The sequence below is a fragment of the Solanum dulcamara genome, chromosome 2, assembly GCF_947179165.1.
Source record: "Solanum dulcamara chromosome 2, daSolDulc1.2, whole genome shotgun sequence".
NCBI classification, from domain to species: Eukaryota; Viridiplantae; Streptophyta; class Magnoliopsida; order Solanales; family Solanaceae; genus Solanum; species Solanum dulcamara.
Window position 1 is genome coordinate 19,689,577 of NC_077238.1, and position 23,571 is coordinate 19,713,147.

Genomic DNA, 23,571 nt, shown 5'->3' on the forward strand with positions numbered 1-23,571 from the left:
CCAAACCCAAAATCTCTAAGAGCCAATCGATCTAGTGGTGACTTAGGGGTCGAGGCTGAGACTGGGACCTAGATGCTCACCCAAATATTTCAAGTGGCCAAGGCCTGGATTGAGTATTCAGATACTTTTCATAATACATAAGTGCGGTCGAAGCTGGTACTGGGTACCCGGATGTTGACCGTAATATATCGACATGATCGAGGATGAGATTAGGTACCCGGATGCTCGTTATACTAGCAAGCTGGTAGAGGCTGGGGCTGAGTACCCGGATGCTCCCCGATAATTCAGAATGGAGGCTGGGACTTGGTGCCCAAATGCTCACAGATAATTTATCCAATGATGCCAAACATTCTACTTCCCAACTTAGAATACAACAGTACCAAAAATCTTTTCCCAAATGAGTTAACCGATGTGCCACTAAAACTAGAATCGGAGCCAAAGTCAACGATCACAAAATCTAGTGTTGTCGATGCATCACGAAAGTCACGATTATTCCAATTTACGAATGAGGATATTTTTAAGAGCAAGGATAACTCCTAACTATGCTACCAAGCACTAGCCCGCTACATCATTCTACAAGGATCTAAGTCCATCGGAGTGATGCCGGGATATCTAAAGCAAGTTTACATCCTATACTAAGGCCAAATAATCCACAGTGTCAACAACATGCTCATTCAACTCTCCTTATAATACTAACAAGTAACGACAAGATACACATGCTTCTAAATATCCAAAAAACCCGATAACAAGCCTAAAGCATAATTTCTAACACCTAATATATACAATCATACTACCCAACCCAAATTCCAACTATTTCAACATGCTTTCACATATTCCAGCTCAATCTAAAGAAAGGTAAAACCGTAGCCTACCTGTAGGCTAAACACGCAGGCTCCAAATCACTGTGCTGGAGCTTTTCCCTTTCGAACTACCTCAGAATGTTTCTAAGCTGTCAAAAATAGAACCAAAACGTCAATACGGTCGTTTACACACTAATTTTATAATTTTTGGAGATAGATCAATTTTAGAGTCTAAAACGGAAAATGTGGGACCCACATATGAAATTCTGGATTTGTCCCCCAAAACAGGTTCTAATCATCACTCCAAGCTCACAAATCAGATTAATAACATAATTCAGGGTGGAAAATTACGCAAGACGATCAAACAATCAATTCCCACATTTTCAAACTAAGAAAACAAACAAGGCAACCTTTTTACATGTTGATTTCTCAAAACCTAACATATTTCAATCAAAATAAATTATACCATGACGTTCCTTGCGAAACACCCCATAATCTAGCCTCAAGAATTACTCAAATGGAGTTATATTGACCAAGATACACTCTTTCAAAATTCCACAAAATTTTATTCAAAAAATGACTGGATTAGTAACTAAAAATGCATTTTTACCTGAAACGAAGCTTCTCCTCATGTTTCTGATATTACCATGAGATTCCTCAAAAAATTCTCTTAAATTTAGATCGTTGAATTACTAAAATCGGATTTATATAGGTCAAGAAATAATTACTCAAAGTTCTTCAAAAAATCAATCCGAAAATAGACACAGCTGCAATTAAAATCACTATTTTTACCTGAATCGAATCTCCAAATAAGTTTTCAATTTCTCCAATGCGTTCTCCACAAAAAATCTCACAAGTTTGTTTTTTGAATCACCCAATTTGGATCCCTAATGCTCAAGTTATGAAGTTTTAAAGTTAGAGAAACCCCCCCCCCCCCCCCCAAAAAAAAAATAATAACAGCAAACTGCTGCAACCTTTTTTTTTGGAGAAATCCAAAATCTCCGATGGGGTGCTCGGAATTCGTTCGGAAACCGATAAAAATAAACCAGATATGCTACCCCACTAAATTTGACATTTCGGACACAATGACCATTTTAAGCCATATTCCACAACGGGCCTCGATATTAGACCGGAAGACTTGAAAAGCGAACGAAGGGTCGTTCTAGACCAAAATCAATATTCCAAAACTAACCACGCTGTCAGAATTTTCATTCGAGCGCGTTTTCTAAGAATGTTGACCAATGTCAACCATAGGCTAACTTTCAAAGTCAAAAACGCCAAATGGCCCCAAACTTGTATTGATTGCCTCGATAGTCATTCCAATAGTGTTACAAGCCTAATTTGGTCATTCCGGAGCTGATGGAACCATCCGAATTTGAATTTGAGATCTCGTTGACCCAAAACTCAAAAAGTCGCAACTAAACCAACTTAAGCCCTCAAAATACCAAAATGGACTCGGCCTCGGGACCTCTAAAAATTCAACCAACTCTTCTTCTAGACCAAAAACCATCTCCCGAATCCAACGGAGTCATCGGAATTCTATTCCGAGCATTGAAACTCCAAAAGTTGACCAAAGTCAAACCTTGGCTTAAAGTTCCTCAAATTCTCAACTCAAGGCCTTAAATCTTCGTTACAACTCCAAAACTGATTCCATAAAGTCACCTAAGCCTATTTCGACATTCCGGAGCTGTAGGAATCGAAGGAATTCCGTTCCGAGACCCGTAGCTCTGATTGACCCCAAATACCACTTTTTAATACTTAAAGCTTATGAAACTCAAAATTTCCAAGGACTTAACTTTTCATGGAATTTTCTAAAAATTAATATCCGGTAACAATCAGAAATGACTCAGGGCATCTAAAGGGAGGGGCAAAATGGTCATTTTACAAAAATTCCAAAAATGACCTTGAGGGTCATTGCACATTTTATCTACACATATGAGACAAAACATAAATCATATATTAATATAGTTAATTCTTCAATAAAATAGGAAAATAAATTACTATAGTTTATCAAAAAGTACACAAATTATATTTTTTTCAAACAAGTGAGTGAAACAACTTAAGTTGCTGCAACATTTTAAGGTTTCAACTTAAGAAATTAAAGCTAAAACTTCTTAAGCATTTGCTTTATGAACCACTTAAGTTGCTGTAATTACTTGTTGCAACACCTTAAGGTTGCAACTAAAGGGATTTACTGCAGCAACTTAAGCAGTTGTTTCATCAACTACTACTTAAGTTGCTGCATCAACTTAAGATATTTGGTAAAACAACTTAATTAATTGTTGTATAAACTACTTAAGGTTGCAGGTTAAGAAATTTGTTGCAACAATCGAAGTGAATTCTTCATCAACTACTTAAGTTGTTGCGACAAATTCAACAATTAATAATATTTTTTCAACAATTGAGAGAGTGACTGCAACAAGTACCTCATATGTTGAAAACAATCAGAAATTTTTTGAGGTTGTTGCAGCAACCACTCACCCTTTTTACTCTTATTTTCTCTCCTATTTCATTCACTTACCATTTATTTCATATTTAGATTTTTTTAATATTTTCAAATTTTCATCAATTTCACACCCATCACCACAACAAATACAATGTTCATTTAAGGCATAAAACAATAACATATGTGAAACCAAGAAAAAATTCTTGTTCTTCTTCTTCTTTTTAAATCATCATACCTAATTGTTTAACAAAACTTGAAACTCTAACTATTTACAAAGTTTTTTTATGTCTATTAACAATAACGCCAACGGCCTGAGAAGGAAACAAATGACGAAGAAGATGAAAACAAAGCAGAGAACTTGAAGAATAATTGATGAAATTGAAGAAAAAAAATGAAAGAGAAGAGAAAGAACTTCTAAAAATGGACATTTTTTGAAGATTTGAACACTGATTTGAATTGGGTCAGTTGAGGGTCCAATAATGAGAGTTGCGATATTTTGTATTTTATTAAAGTTTAAGAAGTTTGAAAATACATTTTACCCCCTACTTAATTCCTAATTAGTAAGCTTTGACCTTGGCTAGTCGAATTTATCATCTTTTTTTAATTGAAAATCTTTTTGTCACCTGCCACTCAATTTTATCAACTTTTCCATTCTCTCCTATTATAAAAATGAAGGTAAATGGTCAAAAATAAAATATTCTCAATAAATAATTTCAGCTAAAATTATGTTTACCATCAATAATTTTATCTAAATATATCTCTATTGCTAGAACTTGTAAATTCACAAAAAAGAAATTATATAAATTAAATTGAGATAGAAAAATGAATTTCCAAAAATAATAATGCAAGCTCGTATATTCTCTTATTATATAAGAGAAAGGTTTTCGTTGATGTGCTTGATTTAGCAAGGATAATTTTGAAAAAAGTAATAAAAAATTCTTTTCTTCTACTTTAATTCAATTAGTGTATAATTTTTTCAAAATTAATTATGGGAGTCACTTTAGCTATTTAATTTAGTTTTAAATTCATATCTTTTAGTTATAGCTTTATTACTTTGAATGTCATCAATATTTGTGTAAATTTTATAACTACTTTGAGTAAAAAATCAACGATTGATGAAGAAAAAATCTTTAATTATGGACATCCAATTGACCTCTTCACCCCCTTGGAAGAAAGCCTCAATGACTTTTTTGGCAACCTCTTTCTTCAACTCAACCAAGTAGGGTCACTATCTTGCTTTGCCTTCACATCCTCCACAAGAGATGATTCAGAACCATTTTGGACAACAACACCTCCATTCTCAGAATCAACCAATCGAACACCCAAACAAGCTAGCCTATGAACATCACGAACTAACTCTTTCTTTTCATCCTCGACATGTGAAACACTGTTCATAGACAATCTAATAAGAGTATCAACAACCATATTTACTTTACCCGAATGGTACAACACACTCATATCATAGTCCTTCAAAAATTCAAGCTATCTTCGTTGGCGAAGGTTCAAGTCCTTTTGGTTGAACACATATTGCAAACTCCTATGGTCAGTGAATACATCAACATGGACACCATAGAGATAGTGTCTCCAAATCTTCAAAGAAAATACCACCACCGCAAACTCCAAGTCATGAGTCGGGTAATTATTTTCATGCACCTTAAGTTGCCTAGAATCATAGGCTATCACATTACCATTTTACATCAAAACACAACCAAGATCAACTCTTGAAGCATCACAATATACCATAAAACCTTCGGATCCTTTCGATAAAGTCAACACCAAAGCGGAAATAAGTCTATTTGTTAACTTTTGGAAACTTTTCTCACATGGCTCGGACAATTGGAATTTTACCTTCTTTTGAGTCAAAGTAGTCAAGGGCGATGAAATGGAAGAGAAACCTTCCACAAATCATCCATAATAACCATCTAAGCCCAAAAAACTTTGAATATTGGAATGAGAAAAAGGTCTTGTCCAATTCTTAACCGCTTCAGTTTTCTTAGGGTCCACCATAATACCTTCACCAAAGACAATATGGTCAAGAAAAGTAACTGACTTCAATCAAAACTCACACTTGCTAAACTTAGCAAATAGTTGACGATTCGTGAGTGTTTGCAAGAAAATCCACAAATGATCGGCATGATCATCCTCACTCTGAGAATAGATCAATACATCATCAACGAACATAATGATGAACATGACTAATATTGCTTAAATACCATGTTCATCAAATCCATTAAATCTACAGAAGAATTCGTTAGTCCAAAATACATAACCAAAAATTCAAAGTGACCATACAAGGTTCTAAAAGCTGTCTTGAGAATGTCGCATTCCCTTACTCGGAGTTGATGATAACCCTATCAAACATCAATCTTTGAAAAATAACTTGTTCCTTGAAATTGATCGAATAAGTCATCAATCCTGGAAATGGGATAATTACTCTTAATTGTGACTTTTTTTAATTTGTGGTATTCAATACACATTCAGAGAGAACCATCCTTCTTTCTAAGAAAAAGGACTAGAGCACCTCATGGAATGATACTCGGTCTAATGAAACCCTTATCTAATAAATCCTTCTATTGGTCCTTTAACTCTTTCAATTCTGTTAGGGCAATTTGTTAAGGTGGAATAAAAAGAGGTTGGGTATGGGAAGAAGATCAATATCAAATCCTTTTCGAAAGGGACACCTGGGAGGTCATCTAGGAAAACTTATGAAAACTCATTAACAACCAAAACATACTCAAAAATATGAGCTTCAGAATTTGTATCCCTAACCCGTACTAGATGATAAATACAATATTTGGAAATTATTTTTTGAGCTTTAAGCTCGAGATGAATTGATGTTTAAATACGTAATTACTACCTTTTTATTCTAGGACTGGCTCATTAGGACACTGAAACTAGACCACATGGGTTCTACAACATATGGAAACATAACATGCATGAATAAAATCCATACAAGGTGTAACACCCCCTAAAAACATTGTATATGATGTTCCAATTCTCGATGAAAATAATATAATTTCTATATTTTGGGCATAACTTTTTATAGGATGGTCCAAACTAGGTGATTCAAATTTATTAATAACCCCAACATCATTACCTACAACTTTTGTGATTCCATATTTTAAGTTTCGAAGGTTAAGTAGGTCAAATAAATTAATTATTGCAAAACATGGTGCTTTGACGAAATTGAGTATTTGTAGAAGAAACATCATATCTCACTGTAGGCTGCTCTAAATTGGTTAATTCTTAAACTAAATGAAAGTAGACTTCTAGAGAAACAATTCATATGAAGACACCAAATTCTAATGAGAAAGTTATCTTGTTCAAACGCAGCTCCGAAAAAGGGTATTCCATTAAAAGAAGGATCATCTCACCAACCATGGAAAGATCTAGTCCATTTGACATCACCATGACATCAATAGTCCTCTATTTGACATCACCCATGACATCACAATCTTCTTTTAAATTTTCAAATTTTTCTTTATAATTATTTTAATTATTGTTAGGTCCCTCCTTCACACCTATAAATACCAATCTTATTTTATCATTTTGTTCATCAAGCTTTCTCAAGCAACTCTTCTCTCTATACACTCCTTTACTCATTCTCAGAATATAGTTTTAGTTCTTAGTAGTGTAGAAATACTATTTTGGTGATTCATATACTCCGGGTAGTACATAAAACACTCCATCGAGGAGAAAATGCTAGGATTCAAGAGTGTTTATTAAGTCATTCGATTCTGAGTAGTGCTTCGAATTCCAGGTATGTAAGGCTTCAATGAGGGTATTCCTTTCACTCTCATGCCTAAAGTATTTTTATTATATAATAAATTATATTTATTCTCTTCAAGCTTTACTCTAAGGTATGTGGGTATCGATTCATGGATCCTTTCATCCATGAAGCCTAAATGAATTATCAAAGTCTTCTATTTAATTCAACTATGAAACTTTATGGGTTTTCATATCATGATTCCAAAATACATAGATTATTAAGTAGTTGAAGTTTAATTACTTATCTTATATTAGCATATGTAACACTTCAATGAGAGTATTCCTTCCATTCTCATGCCTAAAGTATTTTGATTATATGATAAATTATGCTTATTTTATTTAAGCTTTACTCTACGGTATGTGGGTGTTCATCAATGGGTTGTTCTACCCATATAGTTCAAAACTCTTTCAACTAAATCTATTTATTTCAAGTAAGATTTTCTTATGGGTAATTCTTATTTCTAATTAATAGCATGAATCATGGTTAAATTAATGATTATTGGTCTATTTTGATGCAAAATGATTTCATATGTATGAATTGATGGTTTGCAAGTATTTTCTCTATTTAGCTCTTTAAAGGTTCTTGAAATTCATGGTAGGTTGTTTAAAACATGATTTTTAATTAATGGATTTCAAAGTATTTATACATAATTTTATTTACATTCATGTTTGAAAGTTGAAGTGATTTGAACCCACCTAGTTTTACTATATTTTCAATGACGTTTGACTTGAAAGTTTTGACTCCAAATGAATGTTTATGAAAGCAATATCTATGATCAAAAGAGAGTATTATGAAATGAAAGAATGATGAAATGATATGAATGATGGATTCTTTATGCAATAAGGATAATTCTTGCATATTTGAATAACCAAATGTTTTAATGAGCTATTTCACCGAATGTGATGTTTTAAATTCTCAAGCTATATGCTATGAATATTTTGAAGTATTAAACTATTCTGCGGGATTGACTTAGTACCGAATGGGTCATTGAGGTGAGATTCGGTAAGGGAATCTTAGTAGCAACCCCTTTATCTCATTAATTATGTGCCAACATAGGAGCCCTTGTATGCTTAGGCTAATGGATCCACAAATAGCCCTTAAAGTTAAAGTTAAAGAAATAAATAAAGTTGACGGAGTTCTACCAGGCAAGTAGTCTCCCCGGCCAACGTAGGGGGTTATGTTGGATTCCATGTAATAGCTCGCATGGTCTTAAATATCGGTTACGATCATTTTCCCAAAAAATAAATATTTTAAAGGATATGTATATGATTGATTATGCATGCATTGCATTATGTTTTATATTACATAAATTTTTTAATGTTTCCTCAATGTTCATGCATACTTACATACTTAGTACAATTTAAATTACTAATGCATACTCTTTTGCCTACATGATATCACCATGTAGGGACCGGTACTCCTCCTCGTTCTCCTCCACATGGTTAGTTGAAATTTTGTTTAAAGACTACTTTTGGTGAGTTCCCATGTTCTGGAAACAATACTCCTTTATTTTCTAGCTTATGATATGTTAAGATCTTTAGACACTTACTATGTCATTTCTTCCTATTATGATTGAGGGTGAGCTAGGGACTTGTCTTAGCCCCGTTAAATCTAAAAGTTAGAGGTATTGTTGGACATATGTAAGTTGAAGTTAGTATTATGATTTTTGCTTTTTTATTTATTGTCATTACCTATGAAAGACCTAAACAATGCTAAGAGGCTTGTTTGAGGTACTCTCGGGTTTCTCATTCGCCATGTCACGTCTAGGGCCTAGGCTTGGGTCGTGATACATGGATAACATCAAAATCGGTCATATCAAGATCTACAAGATCAACTAAGGTAATTTTATGGAAGACTAAAATTGGCCAATTTCTATAAACTCTTTTAACCTCATATTAATCACCAAAAGGTTTACTGTAATGACCCTCTAGGTCATTTTCTTTCTTTTCCAATCTTTTTAGCATTTCTGATAGTTTGGTCGCCTGGTCGTTCGTTTGGATTTGTTTGCATGTTTTTCTATTTTGGAGCTTTTGAAGTTTGAACAGTTCACTTTAGTCAAAATTCTAGGAAAAGGAATTAAATAAAGTTTTGACAGTTTCATCAGCTTCAGAATGGCCAAATTAGTCTAGTAGCATGGTGGGATGAGTATTGAGTTATTCTGTTTGAGTTTGGGGCCGTTTGGGGCTTTAGCCTTTGAAATTTGGCTTAAAATTGACTTTGGTTAATATTCTTGGTAAATACACTCGGACTAAAATTTTGTCAGTGCATTTAGATCCAAAATGTTAAGTTTTATCTAAACCAACCTTTCATGTTGTTCCCAAAATTTTTGGTCTCATTCCGAGCTTCCTTGTGGATTTTGGCATAAAATAGTATTTGGGTGTGGGACCCTATTTTTGTCGAGGAGACCTCAGATTGAAATTTGAGTGCTCCGTTGAATTTGGAACATCAAATATTATGGGTAGCATAGTTTGTTTGATCGCCGGTGTTTTGAGCGAATCCCGAGCGCCCCGTCGGAGACTTGGGAATTTTCAAAACTTCTTTTCACTGGCTGTACATGGTGCCTTCATTAAAGCCACCTATGGTCACTAAAGCGACAAGGGTATCGTTAAAGTAAAAATGGACCCCTAGAAGGGTGTCACTAAAGCGACCGGTGATCGCTAAAGCGACCGGTGATCGCTAAAGCGACTGGTGATTGTTAAAGCGACCGGTGGTCGCTAAAGAGACCCTTTGCTAAAGCGATAGGACCCTCGCTTAAGAGAGGTCCACCTCTGTTAAGGTGGTTGCTTAAGCAATCTCTAGGGTCTCTTTTGCGACGCTTGAGGGATTATTTCATACTCTATTTTCAGTTCATTTCTCCAAGTCCAAACTCTCATTTCTCTCTCATTTCAAGTTTGATTTTGGTGATTCGAATCCTGAGTATTCGTGGTGATCTTTCCTACACTGTGAAGTGTTGGGAGACCTTCGAAAAGCATTGTTTTTAGGTAATTTCCATACTAAAGGGGTTGCTGTCTCTGTCTTCTTAAAGCTTTAATGGTGGAAATTGTGCATGGGCTATTTTCCCTTAAATTCGATTATCGAATTGTGTTGTAAGTTTAAATACAAGTTCCTTAAGGTCAAATATAGCTTTCACTGAGTCAAATTCAAAATTCTTGGTGCATGTTCCATAATCCCATTTTAAACCCAATTTTGGATCTGTCTCCAAAAAATTCGAATTTGGTGTCAAAATGTTCGTATTGACATCATGATCAATATTTTAATAGCGTGGTGAAAATTGAAGTGATTCGGAAATTGAAAGCTTGTAATTAGAGGATTTAGAGTGCGCATTATTAGCTTTGAGGTAGGTTATGGTATCCCACTTTGACTGAGGTTTAGTAGATATTATTTAGTATATATTTCATGTGATTTAGGTTTGTATTTGCCGAGTTTAGGTCTTTCCTCCTTCTATTCCATTTTTCTTGACTCTGAGTGAGCCTTGGACTAGCATAGTCTTTTGATTTCCTTATCTTAGGCATGTTGCTTTAGCTGCATGTTGGATTGGCGAGATTATCGTCCTAAGGATTAGTATTGATGTCCTTAGACTAGGTTTGAGCCTTATATGCGTAAGATGTATTTCATTACCCTTATAGCTAGGCATAGCTCAAGTAGGGCTAGTTACGGTGGGTGCACCTTTATGCTATTGCCTGAGACCTCTGTGGCTCATCGTAGCCATAGGTTCAACCTATCCATATGTGTTAGGAGTTATGATGGCATATTTTTGGGTAAGGCATCGATGCTAGAGATATTTTCTTCCCTATCTGATATTTAGTCAATTCCCGATTACTTCACTTTTTGTTTAGCGCTAGGCCTGTGATGCCATTATATCTATTATTAGTTGTTGGGCCCAAGGCCTTATTCGAGGAATGATTGGATCCCAGATTAGTCCTTTGCCTTGATAGTAGGTTATGACTCGATTTTACTTTTTGGACTGTGTATGACTTGTTTAGATGCTGGTGATGGCATGCTTGCATTGTTTGAGCATTTCAAATGTTTTATGGTACAATCCTGGTTATTTCATGGACTTTTACTACTTTTTTTAGAAGGCTTTTTCATGTTTTTACTATTTTTAAAATTGGTTTTAATGGGAGTCGTACCACTTGGATCACTTAGACACTGGTTTTAAGTCTTATGAGGCATGAATGATGTATTCCTTTTTCTACTTGAGACATTAAAGGCATTTGAGATGTACTCAGTTTTTACTTAACTAGTCAGCTAGTCAGCACCCTTTCTTGCATATGGATGGTCTTACTGATACCTCTGTGTTCATTTTTGCTATCTGGGATGATGCCTCTGAGAGTTTACTAGTTGGCTGGGCAGGCCTTTTTTAGGGTGCTTATGGTTTGAGGTTATTGATTATTACTGATATCCTGCACAATGTCGCCCTTTTTCTACATCGGCTTGGCTATTCACTCTTAGGTACCACTATGGGTAAGCTTTATGCTTATATAAGATCTGGTTCTAGACTATGCAATGTATACAGACTTCCTGCATCCTTTATGGGCCCTTCTGATAGGTACACCACTAAACTTGATAAGGGAGCTGCATGAGTCCCACTTGGCAGGCCGAGGGTCGAGGTGGGTCTATACATTTAGTTGATAATCTCTGAGAGCCACCGATGATGTCAGTGGTTTTTACTGTAGACTTGCATTCATCAGCATCACCTATCACTAGTATACTTGTTTGTAGTTTGGTCTCCTAATTTTATGGGAGTTGGGGGTATGTTTATAATTGGTTGGACTTTCTGGGGTTATTGGCGTTCAGTCGGTTGTTGTTTGACTATAGTTGTACTTACCTCTTCTGTATTGTAGTTAATATGCAAGGTGCCCTAGTTTGGACTTATGGTTGGTATATTCTACTAGGTTCAGTGGGATTAGTTCATAGGCGTCTATGTATTTTAGCGGTGATAGTTAGTATTCCATTCTTGAGTATTGACTCCTATGGTGCCTTCTTATCATAAGTAGGTTTTTGGTTGGCACTTTTAGGTGCATTTCTTGACTCTGCTCTTTTCGTTATATATCCTTTGCCTTATTTCTTGTCTATATTGTTTTAGTTCTTGATTAGTTACTTGTGTTGTATTTACCTTGTCATATGTTATCTATACTTACTTTATCTGTGGAGCTCAATTGACCCATGCCTACTAAGTACAATTCATTTGTTACTCATACTACAGTTCTGCATCTTGTCGATCAAAATATGAGTTATCTCTGTTGATTAGGACTGGTGCAGAGTAGTTGTTGATTTGGAGATTTGGTGAGCTCCTGGCATTTGGAGTTGCTTATTTTCATCTATTTTGGGCTAGGACTAGTCTTTACTTGTTTTTAAAGACTGCCTGTCTCTTTTTGTATTTGTATAAGCCTTGTATTTCTATTTTGATTAGATGCCCGACTAGTGACTAATGTCAGGTCTTGGGGTGGTTCCTTGTGTATTATTTCTGTTGCCTTCGTTGTTATTTATTTTCCACTTCATTTGTTAATCTTCTTCTTGACAACCCATTGCCACTGGTTTTGGGCTAAAGTTTAAGGGTTTGGCTTATTTACTGGTGGGTTATAGTAGGTGCCATCATGAGCTAAGAAATTAGGTCATGATAAGTTGGTATTCGGTCTATAGGTTGATCGGCATCATTGGTATGAGCGTAATGCCTAGTAGAGTCCTGCGGATCAGTGTGAAGACGTTTGTATCCTATCTTTGGGTGGCTATAGGGAATTTTTACGAAATTCTATTCTTGACTCCTTATCATTTGTCCTTTTTTTGAATAATCTTTAAAATTGATCCTTTGGAATCTATTCCTTCTTAGATGGATAGCACAAGGTTTCTAGAGGACCTAGTCGGAGCGTCAGCAGGTTCTACCAGAGCTTTGGCAGATAGTTCTCATGATAAAAATGGGTTGGTGGTTGCCCAGCAGGGTTCGTCAGGCATAACCCCATATCATCCCCTATGAATTGGGATATAAATTGGGAGTTCATCAAGGGATTGTCGATGCCACTCTATTTGACATCAGAGCACTTGATAGAAGCTAGGTCTACCTTTCCTGAGGTTGCTAGTTGTGCAAGGACTGTGGATAAAGCATTTCTTGAGATTTACAAAAATCGTGGTTAGAGGAATTGCCATTAGCACAGTGGTAAAAACATCCCACTTTAGGGTGAGTATCAATTCAGCGAGGTTCATCTTTCTTCTCTACCCATCAGGCCTTCGGCGGTAGCATCTCAGGTTCTAAGAGGTTTTGAGGAAAGTCATGGAGCTTATGGCTGACAAAATTCAGGTTTGGTATCTCAAGGTTCACATTTTTGACATCTAGGTCATGGGGCCATGGTGAAGTCAGCTAGGGGAAGGAAAAACTATGACATGCACTGTTAGGGGTTCCAGCAGGATAAATATCAGCAGGGTCAGCCTATCTGACCTTTTTAGATGATTCCACTAGTTTCAAATGGCAGCTAGCCCCGTTAAGGTGGTTCTAGTGTGGGCTAGAGCTTAAGGGAATAAAATTCGCTTTCTTTCTACCATGGTTAGGTTATTACGGGTCATTCTTCTCAGGGATGTTATGATTATAGGGAGTCTGATCACTAGTCTAGGGATTTCTCCAAGCAAGGGTTGATCCTTCAGACACTTATGGCTTCTTCTGCTCCCCATAATAGAGTTGTTGGGCCTTGCCTTATCTATAAAGAGCTTGGTCATCGATTTAGAGAGTGTTCCTAGTGTGGGACTAGTACGCAGTTTGTTCAGCAAGGTCAATCTCATGGGTTTATGTAGCCTCTAGTTAGAGGTAGTGCTCAGAGTGTTGCTGGTGGTACTTCAATTGTTCAGGCCGAGGTTGGTCATGATCCATTCTATACTTTTGTAAGCCAGCCAGAGACCGAGGATTTAGGTATCAGTTATGTTATGAAATTTCATTGTTTTACCCTTTATTGCCTATATTGTGTGTTTTTTAGTTTTCAAATCCATACATGCCTATTGATTTGTTATTTGTCCCATGATTATGGCAGTAGCCTAACTTGGACTTATGTGTATATGTTTCAGTTTTGTAGTTGATTTCTCTTAGTAGTAGATTGACTAGGCCGAGTTTCTGTTTTGAGTAGTTTTTGTTGAGAAACTCCCTGTGCCTTTGCCTTGGTGGTTTGAGATGAGTTTATGGCCGAGCTAGTTAGCTGTTACCTTTTTGCCTCCCTTACCATCGATTTTGCTGCAGCGCCGATGCTTGTTAGATGAGTGGCTAGACTAGCTCTATTAGTTCTAGGAGTGGTGACGCTAGTAGATCTAGTTGTCTTAGAAGGTCGTATCACTTGCATGTCATCCTATTGTATTAGTGGTTGAATAGCTCTTGTCACCATTATGCTTAGCAAGATTTACTTTGATTAGTAATCCTTTTCTAGCATTCTATTTTTCTTGGCTTAGATGATTATCTTTATTATTTTGTGTCGTTTGGTTCATAGTTGAAATTTTAGTTATTGAGGTAGTATGTGAATGGAGGTGTAGCATATTTTGAGTTGCGATAAATTCTTATTATCGATCCCTCCTTGTGACTTATCAGTATTTTTTCAATCCCTAGGATACAGAGTTGAGGTTTGCTGTCTTTTACCTGCTGGTTGGTTCCTTAATGAAATTCTTAGTGTTTGGGTTTAATTGTATTTGGGAGAAGTATGACTGTTGGAATTGTGAGAAAGGTGGTATAGCCTTCGGTGGAATTTTGGTAATCCTTGTTGGCCCTCTCCCCTCTTACGCCTTAGTCCTATGCTCAGTTGTAATGCGGTAGTCCATTCGACAATCTTTTGAAATCATTCCTTTTGAAGGTTTTAGTACCAGCTATGCCTAATTTTGAATTTGGGAAGTGTGATCTATCTTTATGCCCTATTACCGCTGTTATTAGTTCTCTGCGGTTGTGTTGGTAGCTCTTGAGGTTTGGGTTATCTATTAGGGTTGGAAAAATGGTGTTCATGGTTGGATTTAGAAGTAGCCCAAGCTGGAGGATGGGAAGTTGGTTAGAAAGTTCATCTATAGGATAAGATCAAAGTAAATCATGGAATATGGGATTTTGAATTTATTTTGGATGGAAGCTTTGATTTTGGCATATTTGGTAGATTGTGGTGCTTATGAGTAGGAGTAGATTCCCTTGGACCATTATCAATTGGTTTTCCATGTTTGTACGCTGCCTACCAATTTGGTTTCCTTTGGACTAGGTTGATTGGCTCAAATTTGAGGTGGCAGAGTGGTTTGTGGACATATAGTGTAGGTGTTTTGAAAGTTCCTTTGGCCAGAGTACATCACTAGAGCTGGTCTTAGTGCTTCCTTGCCATTTGCAGTATAATCGTCCTTTGGAATGAGGTATGATATTTCATAAAGTGAGTTCCAGCTTGAATTATTGTTTTTTGAAGCTGAGAATGAAACTTTGGGCTTTGCCCTGGGTTGGCTTCCTTGTTTTGGGTGTTTTCAGCTGTTATGTCCCGTATTTTTATACATTGGAACGCTTTTTAAGCTCCTCTAAAATGTCCATGTGATCCATGTTATCCATGAAGTTATCAAAATAATCCTAAGGAGGGCAAGATGTAACACCTCATATTTTGCATAGACTAGTTCTATGTGGGTAGTGATGGTCTGAAATAAGTTTGGAAGGATTTGAAAAGGGTTCGAGGCCAAATAATTTATCATAGTAATCGACCTACTTGCTTAATTTACTGATTCGGATGTCTTACATAATTAAGCTACTTGATTACATGTCTAGCTTAAGTAGCAAGGATCACACAGGTTCTTACGGTAAGACTAATTGCTAACCTCCTAAAAAGAATAAGTAGGTGATGCACCTACTTAGAATATGTGGACTGCATTTTAAATGAAAAGGGAAAGTAGGTGATGCAATTACTTACAAATATATGGAAGGAATTAAGTGGGGATTAGTGATTAATTATGATTAATTAACTTAATTAGACAACTAAATAGGCCCCACCAAGACACGTAGCAGAAGCTGATTGGTGTGTGGATGATAGTGAGACACATGTCAACCATGGACACATGTCATAAGGGTGGACACGTGTCCCTAGTGATGACTAATTAGCTAGTCATTTATCTCATTCTTCTTCAACCTAACCTAGAGAGAGAAAGAGAGTCCAAGCCATGGCAACTCACAGCCATGGCTGAAGCAAAATCAAGGTCCCAAATTTTGATCCATAAATTAATTCTCTAAGGTATTTTCAACCAATCGGAAGTAATTAACAACGTGAATTAATCATTGGAGCAGCAAAAAGGCCTAACGTATGATCCACCAGTTTCAACCAACTTAAGGAGCCAATTTGTTAAGGTAAGAGTTAATCATTTTCTATATGTTTTCGGATGAATTTGGATGTGTAGTGAATGTATAAATGTGAATTGGATGTATGAAATTATGTATGTTGGTGTTAAAGTGTTGTTGAAGTCATATAGGCTATTTTAATTGAAGTTGGCGAGCTAATTTTATTTAGTATTTTAGTTGTTGTTGTCATGTATTATGTGATCAGGATGAAGGAATTAAATGGCTAAAGTTGAAGTTGTAATGGTTTGAGGGCTGTTGTAGAACTTGGTGTAATGTTAACAAAGTTTTCTTGCATTTGAATGAGTGATGTTTCCATCGTGTGGCTATTGTGATATGCCATTAAATTAGATGAAAAGATTGTATGAAATAATGTATAAGAATCGTAGGTGGGTTGCTTGGCGTGTTCGTAGGTGTTCACATGGTTTTTGAGAATCTTTTATGTTGCTAGTTAGGGGCTGTTTTGATATGTCGTTGTTGTTCTTATTGAGCTTGGAAGATTAAGTATGACTATAGTTATTGTATTGGTTGGACTGTTAGAAGATTGTTCGATAAAATGTTAAGACTATGGATAATTAAAGATAACTTTAATATGTGGTAGTCGTATGTGGATTGTTATCGAATGTTGTGAATATTGGGCTGTTTAAAATGTTATGTGGCTTGTTCAGAGTATTATTGAGTCTTGTCTTGGCTAGCCTTAACATGGCATTTGAACGTATGATTGTTGATGTTACTTGATGGTTGTATGGCTGGCTGGGATGTGAGAGGAGTGATCTATATAGTGGAGGTACTGTCCAATTATCTAGAAATAATCTACTAACGATAAAGTATGTTTAATGCCTTTCCATAACTTAACCATAGTGCTTAACGTCTTAATATAGGTTGAGACCTATGGGCAGCGTATATGTATTGTGGAGAATAGGCGCTAAAGGTATGTAAAACTATCCCTTCTTTCTTTTGGCATGTCTTAAATATATGTGACTTATAACATAAGCTTTGGGGTAATTCCATTCAAAGGTTCCGAGTATGATTCATGGTTCTTATTCACTTCTTTATGTTTAACTCTTAAAGTAGCTAAGCTGCTGCCATTGAGTCTTCTATACATTGGATAATCGTTGGTATGTGAAAGTCTCTATCCTTAAAGACTCTATAATGATTAATCTCCTTAACTTTCATAAGCTGTTTTGCATTATCTTAATACATGCCGATAATTACCTGAGGCTTTATTTGATATAGTTCATACTGACATTCAAAGAGTATGAAACATGATTATCGCCCGGATACTCAAGTATTAATTAGCCTACTTATGTATCGAGTCTTAAATAATGATTTAAATGCATTTGGTTACTCACTACTCTGCTCGTGCATACTGTTATTATATCTTTCATTGAGTCCCGGGCTGGGTATGTTATCACGCACATTTTACTACATCATCCACCGAGTTCCTCACTAGGGGGCCGGGTATAATATATGATGATATAATGATGCAATGATATGGTTATGGTACCGAGTCCCACAATAGGTCGGGTATGGTATATGTGCACACAACTTTGTTTACTGATTCCCTTAATAGAGGGCCGGGTACAGTATATGTATATGATAATACAATAATATGGTGATACGATTATGCCATCGAGTCTCATAATGGGCTGAGTACGGTATATGACAATGGTATTCATGATTTATTCCGTAAGGCACAGGTACAATGAGTTCTTAATTATCATACTTGTCTCTTGGACTCTCTACTTCAGTTATGATCTTTCTTACTGTATTTCATGTTTTATATACTCAGTACATTTCTTGTGTTTCATGCCCACAGGGACTGTGTTTCATGCCCACAGGTACAGATACTCGTTTTGGGAATTCACCAGCTTAGGATTTCCATTCAGCTATTATGGAGTGCTCCATTGTCTCGGAGCCTAGACTTTTGGTACAGATCCTTTTGATATATATATTTTGTTATCCAGGGGTACAGTGGGGACCTGTCCCGTCATATGCTACGGTTAATACTCTTAGAGGTCTGTAGACATATGTGTGAGTTATGTGTATATGTGTTCAGTTATGCCTATATAACTTGTATTTTGGGATGTTCCCATTTGTAGAGGCAGCCTTGTCGGCTTGCATATTTACATATTTTAGGATGTTGTATGTAGTGACAGTCTTGTTGGCTCGTATATTATGATATTTTAATTGATTGTTAATTCTTAGGAGACAAGTTACCCTAATACATATATGTAACACTTGAGATTCATCCTGTATCAGTTTGATGGTGTCTAACAGATATGTATATGAGTGCCCAGCTCAGGCACTAGTCATGGCCTAAGGGGTTGGGTCGTGACACCAGCCCTAGAGATTCAGTTGAGATATGTGGCTACTTTGAGGTTGTATCATTGGGTTATGTAAGAAAGTTTTAGTTGGTGTCAGAGGTTTTTAGGATAGCTTAGGAATGGCAGAACGCCCTAGGTGGATTATGGAAGGTGTAATTGGAAGCGTAAGGTAAATATTTGGAATTTGGAGTGGAGTTACATCTACCATGGTCCTATGTTTTTCTTTTTGGAGGTTTCAATGTGGTTTTGGATTTCCTCAAACGTATTTTCTGTTTTCAGTCATATTTGGGTTAATCGAGCAAGAGTTGGAGGCCAAAAAGGAATTGGAGGAGTTTTTAGAAGTTTGAAGTAAATTTGAGGATTTTCCTCTCAACCTGCAGTCTGTGAGGGCATTGTTCTTCTTGAGAGGGTATTCGAGGGTCTGGCGGAGCAAGCGGGCATAGTACCTTTTTATTTTCCTGCCTTGAGGATATGACTATTCTTCTACTTTTGTGGATGAAAGTTTTTTTAGTAGTGGATGATGTAATGACCCTCTAGGTCATTTTCTCTATTTTCCTATCATTTCAACATTTAGAGATTTTCTGTATAGACCTCAAGTCATTTATGACTTGCTGGCACTGACAGTTTGGTTGCCTGGTCGTTCATGTGGGTTTTATGACTGTTTCCCTGGTTTGGAGCTCTTGGAGTTTGAATGGTTGACTTTGGTCAAAACTCTAGAAAATTGACCTAAAATTGGAATTCTAAAGATTCCATCATCTTCGAAATGACCAAATTAGGCTAGTAGCATGGTCGACATGAGAATCGAGGTATTCAGTGCGAGTTTGGGGCCATTTGGCTCTTTAGCCTTTGACATTTGACTTAATATTGACTTTGGTCAATATTCTTGGTAAATGCACTTGGACTAAAATTCCATCAGCACAATTAGCTACAAAATGTCGACTTTGGTCTAGAACACCTTTTGTGCGGTTCTTAAAATTGTCTCATTCCATGCCTCATTGTGAATTTTGGCTTAAAATGGTGCTTGGGTGTGGGACCCACTTTTTGTCGAAGAGACCTCAGATGAAAATTCTGAGTGCGCCTTTGAGTCTGAAACATTGAATTTGGTAGGGTAGCATAGTTCATTTGCATGCCCAGGGTTCCGAGCGAATCACATGCACCCTGTTAGAGACTTGGGAATTTTCAAAACCCCTTTACATTAGCTATACCTGGTGACATCTCTAAATCCATCTTTGGTCGCTAAAGCGACAAGGGTGTTGCTAAAGCCACCATGGTCCCCTGGGAGGGTGTTGCTAAAGTAACCCGCCTCTTTTGAGGTGTTCGCTTAAGCGACCTTCGGGGTCGATTTTGCGACGCCTGAGGGATTATTTCATGTCCGATTTTCAGTTTATTTCTCCAAGTCCAAACTCTCATTTCTCTCTCGTTTCAAGTATGATTTTGGTGATTCAAAGTCCTAAGTGTTTGTGGTGATCTTGGTTACGCTATGAAGTGTTTGAAGAACTTCGAAAAGCGCAATTTTGAGGTAATTTCTGTCCTAAAGGGGCTCCCCTCTCTCTTTTTAAAGCTTTAATGGTGGAAATTATGCATATGTTGTTGTCCCTTAAATTCGAGTATTGAATTGTGTTTTAAGTTGGAGTACAAGTTCCTTAAGCTCAAATTCACCTTTTACTGAGTAGAATTTAGGATTCCTGATGCAGGCCCCACAATTCCATTCTAGACCCGATTTTGGATCTCTCTCTGAAAAAATGTGAATTTGGTGTCAAAACATTCGTATTGATGTCATGATCAATATTTTATTAGCATGGTGGCAATTTGAGGTGATTCAGAGGTTGGGAGCTTCTAATTGTAGGATTCAGAGTGTATGTAATCGACTTCAAAGTAGGCTACGGTCTTTCATTTTGACTGAGCTTTAGTATATATTTCATTTGATTTAGGTTTGTATTTGTCTAATTAAGGAATTTATTCCTTCTATTCCATTTTCTTGACTTCAAGTGAAAGTTGGACTAGCGTAGTCTCTTGAAACATTTATCTTAGGCCTATTACTTTAGCTGCGTGTTGGATTGGCGAGATTATCCTCCTTAGGATTGGTATTGATGGAATTAGACTAGGTTTGAGGCTTAGATGAATCAGTTGTGTTTCATTTCCCTTATAGCTAGGCGTAGCTTTCGGTAAGGCCAATTACGGTGGGTGTGCCTTTGTGCTAGTTCCTAAGACCTCTATTTATTATCATAGCCATAGGTTCAGCTAAGCTATGCGCATTGGGAGCTGTGATGGCAAATTTTGGGGTAAGACATCGATCCTAGAGATATTTTCTCCCCCTATTTGATATTGAGTCAGTTCCCGAATACTTCGCCTTTTGTGTAGCGGTAGGCTTGTAATGTCATTATATGCATTATTAGTTGTTGGGCCCAACGCTGTATTTGAAGAGCGATTGTATCCTAGGTTAGTTCCTTTGCCTTGATAGTAGGGTGTCGATGTTACTTTTTTAGACTGTGTGTGACTTGTTTGGATCCTAGTAATGGCATGCTTGTATTGTTTGAGCATTTCACATGTTTTGTTGTACGATCCTAGTTATTTCATGGAGTTTTACTACTATTTTTTAGAAAGTTTTCTCACTCTTTTACTATTTTCAAAACTGGTTTTAATGGGAGTCGTACCACCTGGATAACTTAGACACTAGTTTTGAGACTTATGAGGCGTCGATGACGTACCACCTAGATCACTTAGACACTGTTTGTGTGACTAAGGTTTAATGGTTAGGCTTACCTATTAGTGGGTTAAATTAGGTACCATCATAACCTGAGAAATCGGTCCGTGACAAGTATAGACTGAAAAGGCTCTAACAAAATCTTGGGGCTAACAATGAATTTCATAGCAAGATAAAGAGTAACAAATGATACAATAGCACCCAGATCTAACAATGCATAAACATCAAATTCAAAGACTTTCAACATATTACTCACCACGTCGGATGAATTCTCTAACCTCTAATGAGTCTGAAGGGCATAAAATGTGTTTTGGCACTAACCGCCACCCGAAGTAGTGCCACACTGAACTTGATGGCTTGTAGCTTGAGTCTGAGCCTGGGGTATAGCACCACCTTTACAATTCTTTTCTTGATGTTCCAATTTACCACACCTGTAACATGCATCCAATCCCGCCAAGCATTCTCCCTTGTGGTTTCTTCCACACTTCTTGTATTGAGGAATGATTGGCCACTCAGAGCTCCTTCTTGAACCTTAGATTTGGGCATCCTATTTTTATTAAATTTTGGAGTTGGAGTGTTTGAAGAATTTTGACCGGAGTACTTTTGTGAAATTGAGGATATCCACCATTCCCGGTCTGCCATGAATTGAGTATCCACCACTATCAGTTTGAGCCCTCTTGGACACCCTTCTAGACCTCTCTTTCCATTTTTCCTCTTCTATTTATTCGGCATGTTTCATAAATGGTGGTTCTACATTCCTTGATCACCAAGTCGAGCACACCCGAATGAACTTGCTCATAATAGCCCTTGGATCGGCGACCATAAAAGGAGCATATTTTGACTACTTAGTGAACTTAAGATCATACTCTCTCACACTCATATTACTTTGTCACAATTTATGAACTATTAAATCTTAGATTCCCTCAACTCCAAAGGAAATACGTGGTCAAAGAAAGCACTCTTGAATTCCTCCTAATCAACGGGACCATCATCTCTACCCCTATCACTCCTCCATTGATCATACCAAACTTGAGCAACTCCCTTATTTTGATAAGCCTCTAAGTACGTCTTCTCCATCGGACTAACACCCATGATATCCACAATCTTAGCAATGCCCTTAGTAAATTCTTGTGGATCTTCGTCCACCTTAGAGCCATGAAATTTGGGAGGGTTCATACGGGTGAAATCACAAACTCAGATAGCCTCCATACTCACATTTGATTTACTAGGGCTACCACCTCTTTGTTGGCTTGAGCAAGAACTTTAAAAGCGGCTCAAAATTCCGCATGAGAGACTTTCTCATTCAAGGGGCCATTTGGAGCTTGTTTCTCCTCCTCAACATTCCTTCGCACATGGATTCTTGATGGAGGCATACTTCTATAATTGCAAATATAAGCATTAGAGGGAAAAACCTTAGAGTTCGACTCTATCAGACGACATAAGAGTGATAAAATAAGTGAAGTTTTTCCTACGATGCCTCATACCTCCTATTCATAGATGTGGCACACTTCACACCGATGAACAAGACTCTACTTGAAGTGACATGTTAGACTCCCTAGGAAACTTTGTACTATGATACCAAGTTTTCATGACCCAAGTTAGGCCTTAGGCGTGACACAACGATTATAATCTTGAAGGACTCTAACCAAGACTCTTAGCATATCATTCAAGATCATACATAAGGTAGATAAACCAATAAAGTTTTAACATAGGTGCAGAAGTAAAATCTAAACATGAATAGTCTCAATAAAGGAGAGTAAATCTCAAATGAGAAGACAACATAGACTCCATGAACATCTAACATACCTCTACTAGTCTAGATAGAGGCATAATATAAGCTCCTAGCTCACCCATAATAGAATATAGAAGTCATAAGAATGATGAAAAAGATAAATATCTCGTCCTCAAAGCATGAGGACTCACCACTATAAGACAGTAAAGCTTAACTCTAGCCATGAGTGGGAGATGCACGATGATTGTTGGTACCTACATTATGATATAATGTTGGCAAAGATATGCATTTGTACATGGAATGCACTAAGTATGAGAGGAACATGCATGAACAATGATAATAGGACATAGGAATATGATCATGAGATGCATGACCAATATCGTTAAAACATGAGTAAAGCTTGAAAGAATTTGGAAATCATATCATAATCATGTGGTTAGTTCATCATAAAAATCATCATGAGAACTTATACCATTTCATATA